Genomic DNA, 10,325 nt, shown 5'->3' with positions numbered 1-10,325 from the left:
AAAGAAGGAATAGGCCTAAGAGCAAAACTCAGTTGAATGCACTTTTCTCAAGATACTGGTTCTACTGTTCCTCTCCCTACTTCTTTTAAAGATTCCTTACAACAAAATGTTTTTCCAGTAAATAGTCATAGTAAGCTATGCGGCCTGCATTTAAGACAGTGGTGCCCTGTCTTGATTCATGCTCTATATTTCACACTGCAGTTAGTACCTCATAAAAGAGGTACTAATTTTACCACAATGTCCCTTACTGCTGCGAATGACCTTTGGGGAAATGTTTCACAACTCTCTTCCTCTTTCCGTTTATCACAGATAGCATTTTTAAAGTTTGAAAGCAGAAGGCATCCACAAATCGACCAGTTGCTCAGGTACCTCATTTCCATTGCCTCCACCACCGTCCACTGCCTGCCAACCTTATCCAACATTAAGTAGACATCTTCCCTGACTATTTTATATCCCCGATATGTGTTCCCCACTTTGTATAAAGAGATCTGGATCACCTACTGTAGTTAGTGATGTGGATTCCATTTGTGTGCACTTTTCTATTTCTTTCTTTCTTTCTTTCTTTCTTTCTTTCTTTCTTTCTTTCTTTCTTTCTTTCAAAAAAGATATATAACATACCCAGCAGCTCATTTGCAAGGAAGAAAGACACAATTACACAACATACAGTGGTACCTCGGGTTACATACATTTCAGGATACATACACTTCAGGTTACAGACTCCGCTAACCCAGAAATAGTACCTCGGGTTAAGAACTTTGCTTCAGGATGAGAACAGAAATCGTGCTCCAGCGGCGTAGCGGCAGTGGGAGGCCCCATTAGCTAAAGTGGTGCTTCAGGTTAAGAACGGACCCCTGGAACGAATTAAGTACTTAACCTGAGGTACCACTGTATAGAGAAAGAAAGAGATGATGGAAAATTTTAAAATAGACTATTGGGATGGAATCAAAAGGTGTTGAGCAGTGCTTTTTTTCTATTTTTTTAAAAAAGGTGCCAGTACTCACCATGAAGTTGTTACAGTAAGTGCCACACTTTTTAACAACAAAAAAGAGGTGTTGGTATTGTGTACCCTTGAGTACCCCTGGAAAAAAAAGCACTGGTGTTGATGCCAATTATGTTCCAGCATTCAGCTAGTTTCTCATCACTAATGCACATAGAATGCATTCCTAGAAATATCAGCAAATTTCTTTGTCCCATCAATTTCTGTGCTGTGATGAAGTTCTGTTGCTCTAATGGAATAATCACCATATTGCAAATCTTCACTCACTACTGTCCTCCCTCCACGCCCCGATGGGTACATTTAAAATGTTTTGTGCGCGCCTCAAATTATCTAAATTCTAGAGGACAAATACATTTGTAAACACATTTATGGTGCAAACAGCAACAATAACCAAATATATTTATTAAGACCAACTAAAAACCCGAAATAAAAAGAGTCTTGCAGGATCAGACAAAACACCTTTCTAGCCCAGCATCCCATTTCTCACAGTGGGCAACTGGATGCCAATGGTGATGGTCCTTTACATTAGCAAAGCTGGTGATTAATTTTAGATGGGTGCTGGGAATTTAAGTGCCCATCTAAAATGCATATCCATTGTATTTATTTATACCTTATAAGGGACTCTACCAGAAACACTCGAAGCTACAAACATGAGCCTGACCAAACTGTGGGAGGCGGTGGAAGACAGGAGTGCCTGGTGTGCTCTGGTCCATGGGGTCACGAAGAGTCGGACACGACTAAATGAGTAAACAACAACAACCAGAAACACTGCTAGAAACAGATTAGAATAATTGTTGGTTTTTATTAAAGTGTTTTAAGACCTCTTTCACCCCAGCATGCCCTTCTGCATCTGAGATCTTACTACTTCAGGCCTGCAAGGCTCATCGTCTGAGTACAGAAGGCTAGATAGTTTAGATGTACTCTGTGTGGCAATTCACAGAAACTAGAATCCATATTAGGCACCGTCTAACATAATCAAATCTGTATGATGTATGTCCCCTGTATGCCCCCAACTACAACTATATATTGCCTAAATAAATCTTCCCTCCTCTTGTTTTAAATGATTTTGCTTAACATGTATGCACAAGAAGAATTATGATGAACACAAAAGTTTGTACACTTCTTTGTGACTTCTTAGCTAGTCCTAATAAAAGTATGATGATACTGCTGCTGTTTGATTTTTTTCTAGTGGACTGACATGGCTGCCCACAAGTTAATTTGTTATATAGGTACTCCTGTCAGGGAGCCCTGATTGGTCAGGTAACCACAGGGAGTGTACAGGCAGCTGGAAGTCCAGCTCACATCAAGTCTTCAGTATGAACATGCAGAAAGGCAAGTGATAGAACACAGAATCTGAGCCCCACCCACTTGTCAACTCAGCACTCAATGGGTACCCACTCCTTGGCCAATGGTTGACCAGTTTTAATCCAAAAGGGCTGTCTTACTCATATGTGACATTTCCAACATGGATGCAGGAACTTTGGGATGAGACTTTGAATGGTGGAAGCTCAAAGTATGAGCTATCTTTAAATAGGTTGGCCTTATTGGGAGTTGGGCCAAAACCACTTTGAGCTGGATATGCCTCAGAATGTGGTTCACACTTGGCTCTCCCCTCCCTACCTGTCACCCCCCCCCGCAAATAGTACCATGAGGGGAGCAGCAGGGTAAGAGTTGGGGAAGGTCCTTTTAACACTGGAAGCATACCCTCCAACATTTCTCCAATGAAAATAGGAGGAGGTCACTTCCAACTCTGCAATTCCATGATAAATAACAATAATGTTATTATTTATACCTCACCCATCTCACTGGGTTGCCCCAGCCACTTCCAACATATATACGAACATAATAAAACATCAAACATTAGAAACTTCCCCATACAGGTCTGCCTTCAGATGCCTTTTAAAAGTTGTATAGTTACTTATCTCTTTGGCTTGAGGCGTGTGTGGTTCACATAACTTTGTAACCTTCAACATCTCTCCAGTGAAAATAGGAATGTCCTAAAGAAAAGTGGGACATTTTGGCATCAAACCAGAAACCGGGGCTGCTTCTGTAAATCCAGGACTGTCCCTGGAAAATAGGGGCACTTGGAGGGTCTGTGGAAATTCAAAAGAAGACTTCTATTTCCCTTTGGGGAAGATGATGGATACTGAGTATTCAATTGGACTGTTTGAGCAAACTGAAAGCTTGAAAACCCCATCAAGGTTTATCAGGTACTTGACTTGAGGACTCAAAGGCAGAATTCAGGCATAGGTTGTGTACACATTATCATTTACCCTGGTTGTAGTGCACTCCCACTGCTGGTGTTTGAAGCCGTTAGCCACAATCCACGTATATGCTGTAGTTTCTTTGATGTACTTTCCCTCAAAACAGCATCAATCCAAAAGCAAAATTTAAGCCACATTAGCTTTTTTTTTTTTTAAAAAAAGCCTCCCTTCCCCATGTGACCAAAGTAACCTCCTGCTTCTATTAAAAACAACATTGACAAGGTTTGAAATTAATGAGTTTAGGGCAATAGCAAGTTTGGCCCTCATCCAATTCCAAATAGGGCCAGCCTATTTGAAGGGGGGCAGGTCATTCCTGGGCATTATTAGCCAAAGGTCAAATTCACACCATACATTTAAAGCACTATGGCACCACTTTAAACAACCATGGCTTCCTCCGAAGAATCCTGGGAAGTGTAGTTTGTTAAGGGTACTGAGAGTTGTTAGGAGACCTCTGTTCCACTCCCAGAGCTACAATCCCCAGTGTTCCCTCAGAAGAGGAAGTGCTTGTTAAAACATTCTGGGAATCTCTGGATGATTGATGGCTTCATGAACTGAAACAACATGATACATATATTCACAAGTTTTGGGAGTTCAGAACTGAAATTTTGTTTAGAAAATGATTTTGGGGGAGGATGCTTAAAAAACACAACAGAATTAAAAGGTGATAAACTCTAAGGTAATAATGGCAAACTCGACAACTTATAACTCTCCCCTCTCACTACCTAAACACACTAAATTCATCAATATCCCAAAATGTAAGAATATACTTTTTAAACAATAATCTTAAAAAACCCAACAATGTTGGATTATAAATGTACAATTTTGCAATTGAAAATTTGAATTAGGGAAACCAGCACGTTCATTTCCTTCCTCTTCAACTTCAGTAGCATGTAGAAACTCCTTGCTTAGAATTATTCCTTTCTTAAAGGGAAAGTCGAGGTTAAGGTGCGTGCCTTCCTGCACAGGTGTTGCCCTGATCAGTAACACATCCATCAGCTCTGCCTTTTCTCTGTGTTCCTTGGGGACCGCTCAGCGCTGACAATTGGACTGCTGAAACCAACGCGGTAAGGCCTGCTGAAATCCATTCACCAAAGAAGGGGAGCGGGAGGGGAAAATGTTGGTGGTTTGGCAGTGAATGTTAGGGGTCTAGAAATGGATCTTTCCACCCTTGTCAGCCTGTCATAGTAGCAGCTGCTGTGGCTGCAAAGCAGAGCAGAGAGGTGTTTGTAAATATACTGATCTGTTCGCAGCCTTGCCGCCTGCAGGGTGGGAGGCCACTGGCCTTGTGCCTGGATCCGTGAAAGGGCAACACTTCGGCTAATGCAGTGGGGCGGATTCAGTTATGTCCTGAAAGAGGCATCGAGTGGCTGTTAAGGGGGAGGGAAGGGTCAGGAATCTGTGCCTCTTGAGGACAGAATAAAGAGATAACAAGGAGGGCGAAGCAGAAAGCAGGTGGGAACTCAAGCCTGGGTGAGAAGAGCTTTCTCTTTTTAATTTATTATTTCCATCTGTATGCCATTTTTCCAGCTCTGTCGTTCTCAAAGCGGTGCACCCCGACATAAAAAAAAGAAGCAAATGATTCTGACTGCACAATCTCAGCATATTCCTTTAAGGGGAAGAAGTTAGAAACAGGAAGCAAGTACCCAAGGGAGGGTGAAGTTTCTTCATAGTTCCTTTTTTTACTTCCTAGTTCCCTATTTCATTCTAGCCCCCATCTGCCTTTTTTAATGCTGTCTTTTCAATGCATAGTGGTTTTGAAAGGACAAATAAGTGGGTATCCCAGAGTCCCCACATCTTGTAACTAGTAGTTGTAGCATCAAGGGTGATACTACATACCATCTGAAGGCAGGTCCTGCTTTGAGCATGCAAAACGAGGTGCCTGCTTTCTTCATTGGCCTGGTTCACACATAAAAACATGTGTTTATTAAACCATGGATAAGTGCCATGTATGAACCCATCTCAGCAGGTTAACAAAGGTTTCTGAAAGGTTGCTCATTAACAAAGCTTTTTAGTTGGTTTATAAACCTTACCTAGTGTTGTAGCTAAGGCTGTGTATTCATTAGTGGCTTGAAATGCAAGGTTGTCTGCTGTTTCAAGCCACTTATGATTCATTATATGCACACTGTTGAGCACACCAGAAATTGGGTGGGGATGTATTCACTGAAAGTGCTTTAACTGTTTGGTTTTGCTGTGTTTACAACTCCTGTGAACTCCAATGAAGTTGTCATCTGCACATGTGCAATGGTTACCTCCAATGTAAACACCACAGCTTACGTTTTCAAATTGGGCAGAAGCTGCTTTGAGGGAAAACAATACAATACAACAAACAGCACCATTTCCCAAGAAACTACAGGATACACATGAATTGTGGCTAACATCATGCATACGCAGCTTCAAACACCAGCGAAGTCTGAGTAAACTTTAATGTGACACAGCCTCAGTGTTACATGTGAGCCCAGATCTCCTTAACCAAGGTGAAGGAGCTGTCACTACCTTAAAATTCAAACCACTCTTTTTAGGTTGGCTAGTTTGTAAAAACTGTGAGGCCAAATCAGGAGAGATGGGTGAGGTGCTAAACAGGCTTTTGGAGTCAGGGATGGGCTGGACGTGGAAGTGAAAATCAAATCCTGAAAGACAGAAGTGTTACATGTTCCAGGTTCATGAGACCAGGAGGTGTGAAGACAGCCTGTTCTGAGTGGGGTTGTGCACTCCTGGAAGGAGCAGGTTCATAGTTTGGGAGTAGTCCTGGGGCCAACATTGTCGCTTGAGGCCCAGGTGGCCTTGGTGCCTATTTCCAGCTAGAGTTGGTTTGCCAACTATGCCATTTTTGGATGGACATTACTTGGTCACAGTACACCAAGATAAGACAAGATTACTGCAATGCACTCTAGGCGGAGCTGCCTTTGATGCTGCTGGTGTCTTCAGAGGTGGTCTTTGCTTTGTAATGGATCCTATTTCTTCCCTTTCAAAGTGCGTGTAACTGAAAGGCAGAACAGGCTATGGGCATCCCTATGCTTATATGTAAACCAGACATAATTTATACCCTGGTTCCCTTCCACCAAGTAATCCTGGGAAACGTCATTTTGAAAGGAAGCAGCAACATCTGTGGTAAAACCTGAGCCCTTTACAGAACTACAATTCTGGAGTTCCCTGGGGAAAGCTACTGATGTTAATCTTTATAGCCCAATCCTATGAACAATTACTCAGAGGTGAGAGTCCCAGTATTTTCAATGGGGGCTATTCCTAATGTTGTAATGTGGGCCCTTCTCCCCATGGATGTAAAGGAGCCATTGTGTTTATACTATTTTAGTATTAGGGAACTGTTGCATAGCTGTGTAGACTATGTGTCATCTATTTAACTGAAAAGGGGGCTGTGAGGAAAGGAAAGTGAAAAAGAGCAAAAGGAGCAAGAGCTCTGGTAACTGAGCCTAATCCAGCCCATGTACAAACAAAACTCCTACAGATGTTTAGGGAAACTCTTAGTTCCTTGTCCCATCCCTTCACCCTGCCCTCAAAAACCTCTGCTATTTTACCCTCTCTAGACTGACAGAAGAGGGAACTATATTGTGTCTGTGTGGGACATGAGAGCCAGTGAGGTGTGGTGCTTAGAGTATCAGACTAGGACCTGGGAGACCAGGTTTCGATCCTCACTTGGCCACAAAGCTCACCGGGTGATGGTGGGCCTGTCACTCACTCTCAGCCTAACCTACCTCACAAGGTTGTTGTGAGGAGTAAATGAGGAGAGGGGGAACATGTAAACCACCTTGAGCTATAGAGGAAAAAAGTAGGGTTACCATATTTCAAAAAGTGAAAAAAGAAGTTGTTGAGCTTTCTTTTCTTTTTGCCCAAAGTTGTTGAGCTATTTTTGAGGAAAAATGACACTGCCAACATTGGTTGCTACACTGCTTTAGACTGCAATATTCTGGGTATGTAAGGGAAATTCTGGAAGTATGGCAACCCTAGAAAAAGGTGGGGTATAAATGCAATAAGTAAATATAAGTTTTGTTCAGTGAGCTGGGAATTCCTCAGTTCATATATTATCTCCACCATGTGAATGTCCTAGAGGCCTCAGGCAAGTTAATGTATTTCCATTTCTAATGTGCAGTATGGGGACAATGATACTGGCCTACCTTATAGGCAACTGAAAGGATCACTGAGATAATAAATGAGAAGTGCATTGAACACTCAGTATTTATTGTATATTTTAATTGTCTCATAACCCAAGTTCTCTACGAAATGAACACTAAGCAATTTAAAACAAAAATGGCATGCTATGAAGCAGATAACATTGTAACACTAAAATCAACAAACAGAACAACAAGTGAATTTAATACTGGCCACCATCATATACGTCAATCAGACGAAGAGCACAAAAGGCAAAACAAACCAATAATTTATATTTTAATGCCAAGGATTGTCGGCTGTCGGGATGTTTTCCCACCCCTAGGCGACACTGCCAGTTCTATACCAGGTCCTCTCTGCTTGAGAGAGCAAAGATTCCACCCAGATTCATTTAATCATTTTAAGATTACTTATATACTTTGGCTTTCCCCCAAGGAGTTCAAAAGGTGGCAAACACCTCTTTCTCCATTTTGCCTTCTCGACAACCCTGTTAGGCTAAGAAATAGTGACTGATGCATAATTACCCTGTGGGCTTCATGGATGAGCAGGGATTTGTACCTTAGTCTCTCAGGTCCTAGTCCAACACGCTCACCACTACACCACACTGGCTCCCATCCGATTAAGAACAAAGCACTGCCAATGTGCCCAGAGTCCCTTGCACTCTTAATCAGCCCAAAAGGATGTTGCTGTATAGAAAGAACTCAACCCCAGGGGAAAGACTGCTTCTCTGGCATTGATGGACTCGCCGGGAGATGCGCTGGGAGCCAGAGTTTATTTGCATGTTCTCATTGCACATAGTTAGCATTATTTCCATAAATGCAACAGATTCCAGGGGCCGCTGACAACTCCTGTTTCACTTAACCGAGACTACTAGTCTGCTGGGATGATCAAGCCCCTCAGTCTCTTTTAGTCATAAATGCGCTTGAAGTCATGGGATTTTGTCAGGATTTCTAAGCCTTAGAGGATTGCAAACAAACCATTTGATTTGTCAGTAAACCAAAATGCAAAATCAAATCCGATTGCTGGATGTTTACTCTTTGGCCTCTGAGTTTCGCAAACTAGCCTTTGTACATATTAACATAAGAAGAGACCTGCTGGTTCATGTCAAAGGTCAGTCCAACATTCACTTCCCACAATGGCTATGAGAAGCCTGTAAGCAGGATTTGACTGCAATATCTTTCCCCCACTTGTGTTCCACAGCAACTGGTAGAATTGTTGATTTCCTGCACACCCACAGAACAGAAAATAATCTAAGAGTGGGGAACATTTTCAGTCTAGCATGCTTGAGTCTCACCTCTCCACACCCCAGCAAAAGCTCATGACATAAATTTGTTTGTTTTTAAGGTGTCACAAGTCATTTTCACTACAAGAGGCTAACATGGCTACACCTTTGGAAATTCATGAGGAAGATGGAACAGATAATTTTAATTGGATTTTTGTACCTTCCTCTGTATGGTGCTCTCTCTCTCTCTCTTTTAAAATGATTGACTCGATTACTGTGGAGGGAGCAATTTGCATGGCCCACCCCAACACTGTATCTACTTTAAAGTATGGTTACAAAAGTTGGGTGCCACCCTCGCTCTCTGTTGGATGGTAGAAAGATTCCAGGGGGTTCCAGGCACTCACCCAGGGTCTGTGCTCCTTGGGAGAATGGAAGATGTGGCAGAGACTTTCATAGCTTTTAAGAAATATGTTTTATTCACATATTTACACCTTCCATCTGTGTAGAAGGAGTATAGATCTTACAACATGGTCACTTCAAGAGGGGCTAGTTCCCCACAGCAGTGCAGAACTGGAGTCAAAGGCAGGGGCACCAACTATAGGGGGTGATCACCCTCTGTGTTCCCCATCCCGGGTGGGGGCAGGATGCATAATGTGTCACTGGGCCCTCTTAATGTGGGGGGCAAGTTGGCAACCCTGGTCAAAGGCATCTCTCTCAGCCAGCCTGCAGCCAGCCAGCCCAAGATGGATATGTGTGTCCTCCCCATCCCTTCTTCTTCCCAGCACACTTTGCTTTCCAGACTGTATTTTCCTGTCCCCTCAAACACTCCATCAGAATGGCAACCTTATGCCTGCCCAGGCTCAATTCCTCTCAGGTGGGCTACCAACACCTTTTGTTATGTTAACACCTGTATCCCAGGTGAGGCCCTGGCTTGGAAATGAAGCTTTGCCTGTAATTTTCCACTAGCCTGCAATCTTCCCTTCATTACTCCAAATAATAAAAATCCTGTTTATTAATTTCTATGGTTTAGCCACCTGCCACCCCCAAACTCACAGCACTGAGTCTTGGGGGCCAGAAAAAGTTGACGTCTTGAACTGGGGGTTAGCTTCTCCTGGAAGAAAACTCCCTCTGCAACGGGCACTCCACAAATGATGGCATGTGCAGCACTGTGTACAGAAGTGCTAAGAATGTTTGGTGGCAGCAGAAAAAGCTGCTGGGTTGAGAGCAAGTGGCCAGGGTGATAATTGTAGACAGCTGTAATGTGGATTGCTAGGGCAGTGTGATAATGGCCCAGGACTGACAACAGAGGCCTCAACAGTCTAGAAACCTACCGTCATCGTCTGTACACACATTAAACTCATGCACATCCAGGTTTACGTGCTTGGCCAAAAATTTAGAAATAAGATAGGGGGTGGGTGTCGGGGGGGAGGGGACTTTGGCAATCCCAGCCCCAGTGAACCCAGTATGCTTTGACTATCTGTGATTTTGGCTTTTGGCACGATCCCTGGAACATAACCCCCGTGTAAGTTGTGGGCTTACTGCATTTCAAATCAATGTATGAATCTTGGCTCCACCTCATATTCTTAGCTTTATTGACATCCAAGTAAATGGAGAGCCCCCTCCCCCGTTCCTTAAGCATGCCCACATTTCATAGGATGCCAGAACTGGACACCCTTGCCATCTGTTCGGAAAAGAGGAGAAATGCAAAGAAGTTCTTTCT

The 10,325-nt window shown here is 43.0% G+C and overlaps 1 protein-coding gene across 1 annotated transcript in view; it reads left to right on the top strand.

The window, feature by feature from the left end:
- The first annotated feature begins 4,205 nt into the window (after window positions 1-4,205).
- The window catches only part of LOC308570451 (uncharacterized protein), a 32,281-nt gene continuing 26,161 nt past the window's right edge, over window positions 4,206-10,325 (top strand). Inside the window, exon 1 of the mRNA XM_081165268.1 lies at window positions 4,206-4,325. The gene's annotated coding sequence lies outside the window, so the exon portion shown is untranslated. The remainder of the gene's footprint in view (window positions 4,326-10,325) is intronic.

The sequence above is a fragment of the Podarcis bocagei genome, assembly GCF_964188305.1.
Source record: "Podarcis bocagei genome assembly, chromosome: 13".
In the NCBI taxonomy this organism is placed as follows: domain Eukaryota; kingdom Metazoa; phylum Chordata; class Lepidosauria; order Squamata; family Lacertidae; genus Podarcis; species Podarcis bocagei.
This window is presented reverse-complemented; position numbering and strand designations above follow the sequence as displayed.